The 17,553-nt window shown below is 33.0% G+C and overlaps 1 pseudogene; it reads left to right on the top strand.

The window, feature by feature from the left end:
* Window positions 1-590: 590 nt before the first annotated feature.
* LOC114074186 lies at window positions 591-4,887 on the top strand (annotated as a pseudogene).
* The last annotated feature ends 12,666 nt before the right edge of the window (window positions 4,888-17,553 follow it).

The following is a 17,553-nucleotide window of genomic DNA, read 5'->3' as shown; positions in this document are numbered from 1 at the left end:
CTTCTTTAACTTCAGCGAACTTAAGAATAGTAACAAGTCACACAGACTCAGTCGACCGACACATTGATTTTGAGAGAAAAATATATGCAGAGAAGGAAAAATTTCAATGTTTGAAAACACGAATAATGACTTCCTTTTTATAGCCATTTCAGTAAGAAACGTGTCTGTTCAGAAAATCTGTTGAGACCTGTTTTATCTGGAGAGTTGTGTCTTTTGGAAAAAAGAATAACTTTTCGAAAAATGTGTCAGTTGGGAAAGTAACGACTTTTCGGAAAGTAACAACTTTTCGGAAAGAGCAACAACTTTTCGGAATGTTACCGTTATATGCGAATGAATTCTGTTAATTAACTAATTAACTAACATTCTGAATTAATTTATAAGTGACAATATTAACAGGATTTATTTGATTAACAAAAATTGATTAAATAAATTTTGTCCAAAAAATTTATCAATCAATCATATCATTTGTCAAATCCGAAGCCGAGGCCGAGCGAGCGACGACGACGGCGCGAGGGGGCACCTTACCTCTTTAAGAAGTAAAGGAAGTGTTTCCTTATATAAGGACAATAAATTCTCTTTCTTTTGCCGATATGGAAGAAATGACTTTTCATTCAGATCTTTTAGAGCATTATAATTCCGAAAGAAAGTATACAATCAACCTCTAATAAGAATACAAGAATACAATTGTTATCCTTTGAAATGTGGGAAGATGAGTCTATAAACATTCAATCTCTCCAAAAAATATCAGAAAAATTATACAATTACGAATATCATAATAAGAGTCTTATAACTTAAATATATCCTTAGGTGATTTAATAGTGTAAAATAAAACAGGTGCAGTACCTCTCAATTAGGAGCCATGAACTTGACAGATGGAGCAGCTGATGGAATTCTCGGATTCGGTCAACAGAGACTATCAATAATATCTCAACTTTCTTCACATGGAATTTCTCCAAAATCATTTTCACATTGTTTGAAAGGAGAGGGCAGCGGTGGAGGGATATTAGTGCACGGTGAGATTTTGCATCCAAGTATGGCCTATACTCCCCTTGTTCCATCAAAGTACGTACTACAATTTTCCAAGATCATTATTTTGTTCAACGTTTTATAAATTATTTTTGTTTTTTTTAAAATAATTCTTCTTTCATGACATTTAGTTTGTTTGTTTTTCAATTCTTGCAGGGGTCATTATAATGTGTATTTGCAGAGCATTTCTGTACATGGAAGAATTTTACCTATTGATCCAGAGGCTTTTGCAAACTTGGTGACCGAGGAACTATAGTTGATTTCGATACAAGTTTAGTTTATCTTGTCGCGGAAGCTTATGAATCAGTTGTCAATGCTGTAAGTATTCTTCTAACCAATCGTTCTCAACCACAAATATATTTTCTTGATGTATCTAGTTCAGGTTTTAAATATAAATTATTTGACATTTTACATGAAAATCAAGTAATTACAATTATTATAAATATAATAGACAAGAAAATATAATAATTAAGATTTAGATCCATAAAATAATTTATCTTGTCATGCCCCGAGTCTAGATCCTAGGTGGGGCTGACCCTTAATGTCTGACTCGAGTGTATCAATTGCATGATACTAGATATGAGTGTAAACATATTTTAAAAATATTTGAAGAGCCTTTACATATATTTAAGTCATAATATTGAAAAAAAAACGCAGAGATCTTAATTAAGCCTAAACTAAACCATAACTAACTGTCTATTTAAGAAACCTCTAAACATGACTAAGTAATATCTACCGCGACAAGACCCTCGTTATACATTAAACACGTAATCATAAAATACTAGGAAATTGAATTCTAAGCCCCATGAAAATAAAGGGACCAATAGCAGAAGACATAAAACCTAGGGAGCGGCTTGATCACGTGCATGCACACCTAAGTCTGCATCAATAAAAGAATGTTGAGCCCCCAACAGAAGGGATGTAAGTACATCTGAAATAGTAATGCATGTAAAATGACATAATAAAGCATAGCATGCATATCAAGATCAATAGAAGCAACAACCATATTTATGATCGTAACATAGGAAGGTTAAGAGATGAGGTCATTTAGACTGCCATAGGGATATGTATTTGTAATATTTAGTTCATTATCGGAGAATAATAGTAACCAACAAAAACCACCATGTAAGCGGTATAACCAACAAAAACCACCATGTGAGTTCATGTAGTGTAATCTTGGCCGGATCAGCTAAGTCATCTCATACCTTACCGAATATGCGACATAGCCCTTATCGGAGGCATAAAAGAATGAGTCAGCTGAACCAACTGTATGATCCTTAAACTACGTCAGCAAACATAATTTTAGGCATTCATCATTTAGATTTATGCCTTCTCGATTAACCATTTATCTCCCTTATGCTCATGTGTTCATGGATTAGTTCGAAGAATCATGTTCATACCTTTTGAGGATTATAGTTCATAAATTTTGTTCATGTCATGAGGTTACGGCTCATGTATCATATCTTTGCATTCATGAGAAATATATATCACATCATAATATTATAGTCTAGAAAACATAAGATAGCATCATAAGATTTATATTTGAAGAATTTCTTTGTTTCTCATCAAGGGTTCATAACGTAGAATTTTCAAGAATTCATCAAGAAAATATCAAGAAACTATTAAGAAATAGAAAAAAAATTATTAAGAAATTATTGGACTTAGTTTTCTAGATAAAAACCGTTACTTTTATGATTTCATACCTGAAATATTGTAAAACTCAAGGGAATATGATTCTTTTATGGAGGATTCTTGGGGTTTTATTAAAAATAAAGAATGATTAAAGTATAGCCCTAACTCATTCATGGAAGATATTCTATATAAAAAAAAGCCTAAATAGAGGGGGTTTATTTTACATACTATAGGGGTTAGGAACCCCGCAATTTGTTGTAACAGATGTTTCAGCAACCCCCAAAATTAGGTCTTCCATAATTAAGTTGTGACGGTTTTTCACTAACCCTTTAACAAGCAGCGGAGGTTATTTTGCGGCGGTTTTGATCCCCCACAAATTGATTCTTAGAACAATGCTCTAAAGCTAATTAAGCCAATAATAGTTCAAACAACCATAATTTACAAGTAATGATATTGCTGCCAGCAATTAAAAAAGTTACGTTATAAAAAATACCATCCAACTTTTTACATTATAAAAAGTAATATCCAACGAGTTATGTTATTAAAAGTAATATCCTAATACAGTGGGGTTGTTTCCAAGTGCCCTTGTTTCACCCTTGTTTTTCTTTGTGATAAAGTAACCATAACTATGGTTGTTATCATTTCCTACTCCTCCAAAGGATACTCCATGACAGTAAATCTCCCCTGGCTTTCTTCACCATAGACATCTAAGTTTGTTGTGATAAGTTCTTTTCCTTTATCTCTTTTTTTCGCCACAAATTGTAGCAAAAACGTAAAGCCCTTCTGAAGCAGCTAGGTAGAAACGGTACCCCAATATTAGCCCCAATTACTCCATGCCTGCAATTATACAATCTGGCTTCTCATTCGCTTATCGTTGACGTAAGGTATAGTTGAAATTGCTCATCATTCGCTTATCCTTCATCACGAAAGTGGTCAAGTACTCTGGCTAAAATTCTGTCCAGCTGGTAACCATTTCAGCATTCATATTCCTCCACTGATAACCATCCTTGATAATCTGCAAATATGATTACATTGCTTTATCTCATTAGTATTGGCGTGCTTCTCCAAGCTGTTACTAGTGATAGACTAGAAATAAAATGTTTCAAGGGCATTTGAAACAATGCTTAATTTGAGAACCCAATGCTTCCTTAGTCATACTCTATCGTCATGTAGGTAATCACAGCTACTTCCCCGACCTGGAAGATCATACTAAAAATACGTTGAGCACTAACATTAACTCGATTTACAACCACCACAGGTTAAAGAGCATATCATCCTCAATGCAACATCCCAAGCCTTAATTTGAGAACAAGTTCCTATCTCAAATAAAAAAATTGTATCATCTTCACGGGTAGTATCTAATATAATTATTCTCACCTTCAGCTAAGCCAATCACATCAGCAATGTACCCATGCTATCTCATTTCCTCAAGGTTCAGTACTTTGTTTTCTATCAGTAAATATTTAATAAAAGTTATTAATTGAATACCTAATTGGTCTCTTTAATGACTTGAGCAGTTTCGCAGAGAACATAGCCGAGGTGTTTCCTACAATTTCTCTGAACTTCGCTGGTGATGCATCCATGAATTTAACACCAGCAGACTATCTCAAGGATATGGGTTTTGTTGTAAGTATTTGATTCGATATTCATTTGTAATTTAAAATATTCAACAATAAAATTCATATGTTATATTATATGTATTTAACAGGATGGTGCTGCTAAGTGGTGCATTCACTTTATAAGTAGGAATTTAAGCCTAACAACTCTAGGAGGTTAGTTTTTGAATAATAGTTACTTTTCATATATTTTTACTGTTAATATTACATTTTAATAATCTGATGGTGAAGTACTGAAAATAAGGCCTTATGTAATTTATGATATGTATCTTTCTTTGTTCCCTAGTTGCATCATAATTTAATTGTTATGAAATTCTCTCTCTTGTTACGCAGGTGTTGTGCTTAAAGATAGGATCATTGTATATGATTTGGCTCGACAAAGAATTGGTTGGGCAAATTATAATTGTAAGTAGCATTTTAATGATTTGATTTGTGATATTGTTAAATAGATTTGATGTTATTGATGACTTACAAAAAGTTTTTATTTCATGCAGGTTCATTACCAGTGAACGTATCTATAACCTCTGACACATATAATGTTATTCAGGCTAGCACCATCTATCATATGCTAGGGGTAATTTTGTTCATCCTTAACCTTTTTTGGAGCCAATGATTAATTTCATGTTTGTGTAGCTTTGCTTTAGATTTCTCATATATTGTTGACTCCATCATATAATCAAAAAATATTATTATTAGATAATAGGAGGAACATTAAAGAGGAAATAATGTAAAACTAAAAATTCACCTTGATATGGGCTTATGTATTTTGAACTCAAGTAAAAAATTTCATATAGTTTAGCAAATATTTATTCGAAAATAGATTAACTTTTTAATTTTAGGAAAATGAAGAAATTAATTTTGGAAAGATATTAAAAAATCTTTTACTTGAAAATCAAAATATGGACAAGATATAAAGTTAAATTCATAATAAGGTTGAGACACTTGTTAAAATCCACAAAACACGGTTTGGATGGATTTTAAAACATTTTTGGTCAATTCCATAAATTCTTATTTTTATCTTATGAACAAAACTTTTGTCGCTTATATGAGAATTTCATGTCAAAATAAATTGATTTGAATACTTAAGTTAACAAGATATTTGAACCACCACAATAATTCCAAGTTACTTAACATCTAATTGTTACTCTTCCGAGAAGGTGGCTGAGATAATAATAAGAAATCTTATGGTGTAATGCTTTTTGCTGGTTAATGATAATTTAAAATTCTTAACAATGAAATAATCTCACGTTATGACGAATGAAGAAACATATTAATATTCAGTAAACTAAATTCATATATACCCCTTTTATTGTACATTCAGAGGCATGTGAAAAGCTCAAAATCAAATTATTCATTCATAAATTTGAGTTTAATTATTTCTAGAAGAAATAACGAGTTGAGGAAGCTTCATAGAGACACATTTTCCGGCTTTTGATCGTAAAGATCTAAGCTTTTTATAACTGTTCTATTGACATTATTTGACTTTTAGCCTTGTCCTACTTTGTTGTCTACCTCCAAATGCAGAGTAGTCCGTGTCTATAGGTTAGGTAGGTTGTACCTACGGGCTAGCACAAGTGTATTGTAACACAGAACCTCATATTTTTTACATTAACTACAACAAAAATAACTTTTTGAGGCAATAAATAGACACATTAATAAAGGGTGCTAAAGTCTTTACCGGTATTAGTTAAGTGTCATTAGATCAAATTTCGCTAAATCCTTTAGGAACACATACAAAGAGTGCTAATTGCTGCTAAAAATACATATTTAGCAGCAATTGCTAATTAATTGCCGCTAAAATTTATTTTTTATACAGTGATTGGTTCTTGGAAGATGTACATTCAGATGGTTTAGAACATGTTGTCATTGGGATCCAGGTAAGGGGGCTAATATGGGTATTTAGCGATTGTTACTCTCGTTAGGACCTAAAGGGATTGTGTGTTTTTTGTACCTACACGGCTATAGGGGCCCTGTTAGGTAATTGTTTTTCATGTGCTTATAATTTATTGTTATAATGAGATTGCATATTTTACTTGTATTTCATCCCTTCCCTTTTCATTCAATACTTTTAGTTTAGTCTCAAACTTCCAACATATCTTACATGCTATGTACATTATTTTGTACTGACACCCCTTGTCGGGGGCAATGCATTTAAACTTACAGGTCTTTAGCAGCAAGCAGCCAGACAAACATATCGAGTAGCACAACCGACCATTAAGCTTAATGGTTGGACATGTTTTTTGTTAAATTTGTTAAAAATAATTTTTATTTTCAAAATAAAAAAAAAATAAAATTAAAGTAGTGTTTGGCAATGAATTCAAATTGGAGTTGTTTTATAATTTGGGTGAGTAATTTTGGGGGGGGAAAGTGAAAATTCTTAAAATTGTTGAATTCAACTTAAAGTTGAATTTCAAAGTTTTGTGGAAAAAATTATTTTTTGGAGTTCAACTCTAAAAAAAAGTGAACACTTTTTATAGAGAAATTCTCCTAAAAAGGAATAAGAATATAAGATTATTTATCAAAATAAGAATATAAGATTATGTATCAAAATAAAGGTATATGACATAAAGAAGGAAACAAAAAGCTTTCTGTATTGGCTAACGCATTGTTGCAAGTTTCCTAGAAACAAAACGATAGAAAATAATAAGCTTTCTTATTTTGGTAAGTCCATGTTGCAGGTTACATTGAAACAAAAATTAAATTCCAAATATATTATTCCTTTCTATTTTACGCTATGAAATTTTAATTCTTCAATTTATATTTTCACTAGTTTTTGTAATTCGACCTTTGGGAGGTCTATGGTCCACATTCACACCATTCACCATCACAATAATAGGGAGGTATATCGCCACAAAGACGTTTACAGTCTGCGTCTGTCTTGCAACAACACCTCGGAAAGTCTTTCACTTCAACCTTTGGTAAGACACCTATCAAATTAAATGTTAGAATCTATAATTAATAGAAAAATACATTTCATATTTCAACACAAGAAGCTTTTCAAAATTAACTTAGAAAATGTTAGAGAGCAGTGTATTATGTTGCATTACTAATAGATAAAATCAAGTAAAAGACTTACATATCCTTATCATCATAAACATGAGGAAAAAAGCCCACACTTTGAAAGCCATATCTTAATTTTTTTTGTATCCTCAGTAAGTCACTTGATGATGATATTTTGTTTTCTTTGTGTCCTATTTATAGTATATTTTGTTGACTATTTAATATATATATATATATATATATATATATACTTATGTTCCTTATACGAAATAAATTTAACAAAGTCAAACTAGCATTACATGAAAAAGGAAAAATATATAATTATATAATTTTTCCATTGACAAATATGATGGAATCACAAAATATATATTTAAACATAAATATTAATAGTTTCAGTGTAATAATTTACTCATCTAGAGAATAAGGTATCGCACAATCAAATAGAGGCTAAGGAATTTGAAGTCTATCGGTTGTGAATATTTTTATTAAAATAATATGTTATTCGGTCTCGAACTAATAATTTTCATGTTTGTTCAACTTCAAAAAAAAAATGAAACATTTTAATCATCAAACACCCCTCTTAATAAAGTCTATGTTTTAGTACAGATAATTAATGTAGAATACAAATATCATTCTAGACTATTAATCAAAAGAAAGGTATGGGACATGAAAAAGGACACAAAAAAAATTCCTATTTAGTTAATGCCCAGTCGTAAGTCACTTAAAATTAGGAATTTAATTCCAATAATATATTTTTAAAGGAAGAAACAAAGTGTCCCAACTTTTCTTTTAATTTCATCCCATGAAAATTTATTTTTTCAATTTATGCTTTAACTAATTTATAAAATTTGACCTTGAGGAGGTTGTTGCCCACATTCACACCGTCCGTCATCACAATAATAGGGTGGTATATCACCACAAAGATATTTAGAAATGGGTGTCAATATGCAAATGGAAGTATAGAAAGCACGTTCACAATTAATTGGCCAAGTATTTACATATAACAACCCTCCATGTCGTTTATATGAAAATGACTTCATTTCATCGTTACGGCTTACGAGCATTCCTTTAGAGACCCTATTTGCTTATGATCGTCTTAACCCCTGAGCCACTAAAGCCATTGCTTGGGGCCTCATATAATTTGGGGGCTCCATTTATAAAAAAAAATTTACTGGGGGATCTAATGTGTGGTATCATTTGTGCTAAGAAATTGCATATGAGATGAAAATAAACCTGAATTTTGTAAGAAACAATTTGATGAAAATACGGATAGTGAAGTCACAAAGTCCCTTGAAGAATCTTTTAGTGTTTATTGCTTTATATATGTAGGGTAGATCAAACTATTTTTTCACTTCAAAATATATTCGAACCAATTAAATCATATGAAATATTTTTGATTCCTTATTTTGTGGTAAATTATTGAGATCAAGAGATGATGAGAATTTAAATATATTGTCTTAACCTAAAACTTTCTTTAACATGTAATAGTTCTTATGATATTGATGGTTTAGATTTATTTTTTGTATTAAAAGTGTTGAGTGAAACAGTATAAGTAGAAGATAATGATCTAACGAAAATACTCAATTAAATAAAAACACTTAACTAGAAAGGTGGTTTTGTAGGCGAATGAAATACGTTTTTGTAGGCGAGCGGAGTGGTATTTTCCAAATACACATATTGCTTGTAGAATAATGTTAACAGTTTTTGTAACCGTTACTGTAGCCGAAAGAAGTTTTTCAAAATTTAAATTGATACACTCTTCTATAAGATCAACAAAGTCTCAAGAGAGGTTGAATGAATTAGCTATATTACCATTTGAAAAAGAATTATTAAAACAAATTGTTCATAAAATAGTATCTAATGACTTCGCATCTAAAATAGGTAGAAAGTAGATTTTAAATAAAAGTATTAGGGTCCCTCTCTTTAATTTTGCTTTAGGCCCCCAATATTATTGAGTCGGCCTTGCATCTCAATCACATGGTCGTTTATTTGATTTTTCAACAAATTTATGTGTTTTAGAGCTTGTGAAACATGAACAATTGATTTCAATCAAAATTTCACAAAAATGACCTCAAAAATGAATTTATAGGACGAGTCTATGGAAGGAGATCTATACAAAAGTCTATCTGTCTCTCAGGAGGGACTTCGGGAAGATAATCTGGAGAGACTTCCGGGAACTCTTTTACTGCTGGAACTGACTGAATAGGAAATATATCAACACTAGAGTCATTATCTCAAATTAAGTGATAGACACACCCCTTAGAAACAAATTTAGAGGTACGAAATGAATCGATCCTATTTTTCCACTCTAAGACTGACTCATTTGGAAATTGAAACTTGACTACTCAAGTTCTACAATCAACTGAGGCATAACACACATGAATCGAGTCTATACCAAGAATGATATCGAAGTCTAACATGTCTAACTCAACTAAATCAGCCATGGTACTCTTGTGATTGACGGAAATGGGACAATCACGATGGACTCTTTATGCTAAAATGGATTCACCAACAGGTGTGGAGACACTGAATATTTAACCAAGTTCATTAGGAATAATATCAAAGTTCATGGAAATATATGGAGTTACAAAAGATAAACTCGCTCCTGGGTCTAGCAATGCATAAAAACTAGTGTCAAAGACTTGAATCATACTAGTGACAACATCTGGCGAGTTCTCATGCTCTGGGCAATTATTGAGAGCATACAAACGGTTTGTTCCTCAACCAGTACAGAAAGTAGTTCCCTTAGGTGCAACCCTCTCTGGTTGAGAAACTGAAAAAGATTGGGTTCTATTGCCCCCATTACCACTTCCTTGATTGTTCTTTGAACACTCTCTCATGACATGCCTATTCTGATTGGACTTGAAATAACCAATGGATCCCTCACAACAAACATCAGAGTGGTTTCTACCACACTTGGCGCAGGCAGGACGCTTACTACACCCTTGTGCCACACTACCATGTGAATATGTAGGTTTAGCTCTAGAATTCTGACAATAGTACTCACCTTTGTTCTTAGGTACAGGTGCACTAGAAAGCTATGGGGCAAGAACCTTCTGTTTCTGTTGGAAGGATGACCGGTTGGCATTACTCTTCTGTTTCCCGCACTCATTCCCTGTCTTAGCTCTCTTATTTCTATACTCTTCTTTGTCCCTCATCTTCTCCTATTCAACCTGATACACATAAATCATCAACTTTGATATGTTTATGTCACCTATGAACATAGCAACTCTGCCCTTTTTGCTTGATGCACGACCCAAGCAAGCGATAAGCAAGCTCATCTTGCTCCTCCAGTCCTCAACCATCTTAGGAGCATAGCGGAACAGTTAGGTGAACTTCAACCCAAACTCATGCACACTCAAGGAGTCTTGTTTCAGTGTAAGAAACTCACATACCTTAGCCTCATTCAATTCTCGGGGAAAGAAACGCCACAAGAAAGCCTCTTCAAAATAGGACCAACTCGGATGTGGTGCATCTTCATCTCTGCCCTCCTTGCACTGCTATAACCAAGTCCTACCCATATTCTTCAGTTGATATGCAGCTATCTCAACCCATTCAACATTAGCAACATGCATCACATCAAAAACCTTCTTCAGTTCCTCAATAAAATTCTCCAGATCCTCAGTAGTGATCGCACCCGTGAAACTTGGAGGATTCATCCTCAAAAACTCACAAATCCTTGAAGTGTCAGCCTCTTCTTGTCGGGCTCCTATCTGCTTCCCAAGTTGATTGGCTACCACTTGACTGAGCATCCTTATTGGCCCTCTAAACTCAACATTAGAATCTTCTCCTTGCGGTTGTACTTTAGGTGCATTGGGCAACTCTGGTTCCTCTACATTCCTCCTAACTAGGTGAGCTCTTGCTGGTCTTCGTGGAGTTATGATTATCTGAAACAAGCGCAAACATGAATTAGAGAGAAACTTTTAAAGGTAAACTATAACGCATGAAATGTAATATGAAAGAAGTGAGTAATTCTTAAATGTCCCATCTTTCTAATTATAGATGTGACACACTTCACACCGATAACTAGGATTCTACAGACACGGCTTCATAGAATCCCTAGGACTCTTGAACTCTGGGATCTGATACAAAGTTTGTCATCCCCTGAGCCTATACCCTGGACGTGGCCGGCATCAAATGTATATTGCTGGCCTTGAGTGGACCCTTGACTTGGCTTACTTAACTCAGGGAAGACTTAATTCATTGAAAAAAAACATTCAATAACTTAAGTAAATAAGTTGGCCAAAATTGCAATTAAGTCTCAATAACAAAATGTCAGGAATACAAAAAATGAGAGACGCAATGCTAATTGTATGATTGTCTCTCTATGAAGCCTTCTAAAACAGAGATAGATATTAGGATAGACCCCTCAACATCCTAATAAGGAAATATTTTGTACAAGCAATAAAAAGAGTCCTCCAGAATGCAAGGAGGCTCACTACTGACTCTGGAGTGCTAACCTGGATCAACGGTGTGTGGGATGTTGATCCTCGTTACCTACGTCTGCATCATGAGATGGTGAAGGCCAACTGGAATTAGTACATTAAATGTACGAGTATCCGAGTTGGAATGCTAAAACAACTTAAGCTTGAAAAGAGTAAGAATAAATACTTACCTTGACTCTGCTCAACTTATGGGGACATAACTCATTTTAATATAAAGTGATTTAAAAGCAAGTGCAATATAAAGAAAAGTTGTTTGAATACATGTTGTAATTTATGAATACATACAAGGATACAAATAACTCTGAGATGTATGTAAAAATACAAATAAACTGATGTATATATAATACATTTAATTTCTGTAGGAGTTTCTCTAACCAAAAACAATCACTTAAGAGCTATAGTGAATATACAAAGATCTACCTCACGCTACCAGCGCATCCTATACCTGGCTAAAGATATCAGACCTGAACTGCCTAATGAATCCACTACTCTACTGTGAAAAGGTTTGATCTAAAAAGTATAACCCTTTTCTACCCGTGGTGGCTACATCGTTTATGGGGACTGTGAGTTGTCTGAACTCTCCCCCATAATGGTGCTCAATACTACTCCAATATATACTGCTTCTTATGTTTTAAAACATACTGATTCTATGGTTTTAGATTAGTTCTCAAAATACTTAGCTCAAAGGTTATCTTAGAAATCTTAGTTTCCTTGCTTGCTTCATTTAGAAAGTTATTTTCTCTTTAACTGAAAACTAGCCCGAAGTCTCTTTGAAAATCTCAGTTTCCCTTTTTTTAAAATGTGAAAACATTTTATGTTCTTTTGGGAATACTTACTTCCCATATACTTCTTTGAAGGAATGCTTCACTTTATTCTGAACTGATCTTGATCGTAAGTCTTAAAATGACGCTTAAATATTTTTGAAAGACTTATGAAACTTGAAATGAACTTCTTCTGAACTGATCTTGATCGTAAGTCTTAAAATGATATGAAACTTGAAATGAACTTCTTCTGCTTATCTGTAGTCCTTTCAAACTGATCTTTAAGTCATAATACAAGTTTGAAGGATTTGCAAAAGACTTCATGAAAGAACTTTAGGAATTCTTTAGAGTCGGCTCTAACCGTTCCTTGAATATGAAGTTATAGACTCAAGGTTGTAAATTCGTTTTTCTGGATGATTTCTATATGATTATAAGTCATTTAGAGTTGTTAGAATCATTAGGAAGTGTTAAAACATCTTAGAAGGGCTTAATCATACTTAATTACGAAAATTGGGCAAAATGCGAGCTTTGGTGCATTAAGGGCACACCGCGCCAGACCCATTAGTGTGAGGAACCATTTGGCGCACTTCAGGTACACTGCCCCAGTCCCTCTGACGCAAATAGGGTGTGCCGCCCCTGGTGCTGTCAAGGTGCGCTTGAATGATTTGTTGCTCTTGTTTCTGATCCTAAATAGCTCAAAACCTCCATAGTTATTTTCCCAAACAGATAGGATTATAAGTACCTTCAATACCAAGTAGATCTAACTCCAAAAACCACCCAAAATTACGAATTAAAGCAACAACAGGCATTTCAACAAGTCAATCAACAAGAATTCAACCATGTCTTTCAAGAACTTCACTATTTTCATAAACCATTTTCTAAAACTCAGAGGATTGAAGAAAGATTAGTGTGTGGGTGAGATGACCCAACACTAAAAGATATCACATACCTTTATAGGGATCACCCTCAACGAATTCCACTCGCAAAACTTGGCGTTGTTGGCGATCCTCGACTTTTTCTCCCTTTTCTTCTTATTTTGTCTCTTCTCCAAGACTTAAGAGTGATTTAGATTTTCTAATATGAACTAAAACTTGTTTTTACCCCAAATAAATCCCTACAATGAAATACGAAATTAATTTGTGAAAAGACTAAATTGTCCTTCCTTAAATCTGGAATTGGACTTTCCACACTTAAATAACCCAAAATTTGATAGGCATATCTTCCTCATATAATATCGAAAATGCGCAAACCGGAGGCGTTGGAAAAATATCTCCAAGGTCTTTCCAACCATATCAAGAAATACCCCTAACTCATCCTGAGGTAGAAGTTATGATAGTTTGAAGATGACTAAAACTTACTTTCTTAAATTAGTCAATTTTTCTAGATTTTTCCCTTTCTTTCCAAAAATGAATATTTTTAGTTTCTTAGGTTATTCCTAGCTATTTCTAATTGTGAGATGTTTCACACATTTTCGGCTTTGTTGAAAGGTACGTTAAAGCTATTATCTCTCTTCTAGCATGATCATAAAGATCTAAGCTTTTTATAGATATTCTATTGACATTATTTGACTTGTAGTCTTGTCCAACTTTGTTGGCTACCTCCAAAGGATATAACGTCTACCGGTGACACTCAACTCTATTTAAATGGACTAGAAAAATATGTGATGATTAACTTTTTATCAATTATGATTACTTGTACCATACAGTAGCATACATATTTATTTTTATATTGTTCCTACCCTTTTAGATTATGGGTCGGCCGTCCCTACAATTTACAGGAGTATAGAGAATCTATACTCGATCATTCCACTAGGCCTTGACAAGATAGGTGAGACATCACTCAAGGCAGGGAAGACTGCCTATGATCATAGTAGACCAAGTCTATGGGAAGAGTAGTCTATGTCTATAGGTTACGGGGTAGCATAAGTGTATTGTACCATAGAGCCTCAGATTAATCTGTTTTCACTACAACCAAAATAACTTTTAGAATTTTTTTTGTTTATCATTCAAGGGTTCGTAATATAGAATTTTCAAGAATTCATCAAGAAAATATCAAGAAACTATTAAGAAGTTAAAAAAAATTATTAATAAATCATTAGACTTAGTTTTCTAGATAAAAACTCTTACTTTCATGATTTCATACCTGAAATCTTTTAAAACTCAAGGGGGTAAGAATATTCATTGGAATAGGATTCTTTTTTGGAGGATTCTTGGGTTTTTATTAAACTCATTCGTGGAATATATTCTATAAAAAAAAAGAGCCTAAATAGAGGGGATTTATTTTACATACTATGGGGGTTAGGAACCCGGCAATTTTCTGTAACAGAGGTTTTAGCAACCTCCAAAATTAGATCTGTCATAATTAAGTTATGGCGGTTTTTTACTAACCCCTGTAACAAGCATCAAAGGTTATCTGCGGCGGTTTGAACCCCCACAAATTGATTCTTAGAACAATTCTCTAAAGCTAATTAAGCCAATAATAGTTCAAACAACCATAAATTATGGCCACAAATCTTAGCAAAACGTAATCCCTTCTGAGAAGGTGGCTCGGATAATAATAAGTAATATTATAGTGTAATGTTTTGGCTAGTTCATGATAATCCAAAATTCCTAACAATAAAATAATCTCACATTGTGACGAATGAAGAAAAATATTAATATCCAATAAAATTAATTATACCCCTTTTGTTGTACTTTCAGTTCATATATACGCCTTACATAATATTTTGGCCAAAATATTCGCTTAATTTTAACGAGAGGCACGTGAAAAGCCCAAAATCAAATTATTCATTCATAAATTCGAGTGTCATTATTTTAGAAGAAATAAAGGGTTCATGAAGCTTCACAGAGACACATTTTTCAGCTATGATGAAAAGCATCAAAAGCTATTATTCGTCTTCTAGCATGAACGTAAAGATCTAAGCTTTTTAAAGTTGTTCTATTGACATTATTTGACTTTTAACCTTGTCCTACTTTGTTGGAGACCTCCAAATGATATAAAATCTACTGGTGACACTCAACTCAATTATTAGTGGACTAGAAAAACATGTTATGATTACATTTTGATCAATTATGATTTCTTGTTATTTTCTTGATATTTTGTCGTCTAACTTCTAGAAGCTTGTTTTGGCCTCAACAAACACATACACTAGCATACATACTTATTATTATATTGTGACTACCCTTTTAGATCTATCGGTCGGCCGGCCCCAACCATTTACATGAGTATAGAGAATCTATACTCGAGCATTCCACTATGCCTTGACAAGATAGGTGAGAATTCACTTAAGGCAGGGTAGATTGTGCCTATGATCATGGTAGACAAAGTCTACGTGCAGAGTAGTCCTGTCTATAGGTTAGGTAGGTTGTACTTACGTGGTACCACGTGTGTATTGTACCACAGATTCTCAGATTTGCATTCACTACAACAAAAATAACTTTTTGAGGCAATAAATAGACTCATTAATAAAGGGTGCTAAAGTCTTTACCGGCATTAGTTAAGTGTCATTAGATCCTATGTTGCTAAATCCTATAGGGACACATACAAAGAGTGCTTATTGCTGCTAAAAATACATATTTAAGGGCCATTTCTAATTAATTGCCGCTAAAATTTATTTTTTATATAGTGATTGATTCTTGGAAGATGTACATTCAGATGGTTTAGAACACATTGTCATGGTGATCCAGGTAAGGGGTCTAATATAGGTATTTAGAGATTGTTACTCTCGTTAGGACGTAAAGGGATTGTATGTTTTTTGTACCTACCAGGCTTATAGGGGCCCTGTTAGGTAATTGCTTTCATGTGCTTATAATTTATTGTTTTAAGGAGATTGCATATTTTACTTATATTTCATCCCTTCCCTTTTAGTTCAATACTTTTACTTTAGGGTCAACTTCCAACATATCTTACATGTTATGTACATTATTTTGTACTGACACCCCTTTGTCGGGGGCAATGCATTAAAACTTACAAGTCTTGAGTAACAGCCAGGCAAACATGTCGAGTAGCAGAACCGACCATCAAGCTTAATGGTTGGCCATGTTTTTTGTTAAATTTTATAAACATAGTTTTTATTTCAAAATAAAAAAAATTGTTTTAGAATTAAAGTTGTGTTTGGCAATGACTACAAATTGGTGTTACTTTATAATTTTGGGTGAGTAATTTTTTGGTGGAAAAGTGAATATTCCTAAAATTGTTGAATTCAACTTAAAGTTGAATTTCAATGTTTTGTGGATAACTGTATTTTTTGGTGTTCAACTTTTATAAAAAAAAGTGAACTTTTTATAGATAAATGCTCCTAAAAAGAAATAAAAATATGATATTATTCATCAAAATAAAGGCATATGACATAAAGAAGGAAACAATAAACTTTATGAATTGGCTAATTCCTTGTTGCAAGTTACATAGAAACAAAACGAAAGAAAGCAATAAGCTTTCTTTTTTGGGTAATGCCATGTTGCAAGTTACATTGAAACATAAATTGAATTTGAAATATATTATTCCTTTCTATTTCACGCTATGGAATTTTAATTCTTCAATTTATGTTTTCACTAGTTTCTGTAATTCGACCTTCGGGAGGCCGATGCCACATTCACACCATTCACCATCACAATAATAGGGAGGTATATCGCCACAAAGACGTTTATAGTCTGCATCTGTCTTGCAGTAACACCTGAGAATGTCTTTTGCTTCAACCTTTGGCGAGACACCTATCAAATTAAATGTTAGAATCTATAATTAATAGAAAAACACATTTCATATTTCAACACAAGAAGCTTTTCAAATTAACTTGGGAAATATTAGAGAGAAGTGTATGATACTCCATTACTAATAGATAAAATCAACTAAAAAAAATACATAACCCTATCATCATAAACATGAGGAAAAAATCCCACACTTTGAAAGCCATTTCTTAATTTCTTTTGTATGCTCAGTAATTCAATTGATGATGATGTTTCGTTTTCTTTGTGTCCTATTTATATTATATTTAGTTGACTATTTAATACACACACAAATACCCACACACACACACATATATATATACATATATATATGTATATATATATATATATA

Source organism: Solanum pennellii, chromosome 1 (genome assembly GCF_001406875.1).
Source record: "Solanum pennellii chromosome 1, SPENNV200".
In the NCBI taxonomy this organism is placed as follows: Eukaryota; Viridiplantae; Streptophyta; class Magnoliopsida; order Solanales; family Solanaceae; genus Solanum; species Solanum pennellii.
The sequence above is the reverse complement of the archived record's forward strand: the minus strand, read 5'-3'. Positions and strand labels throughout refer to the sequence as shown.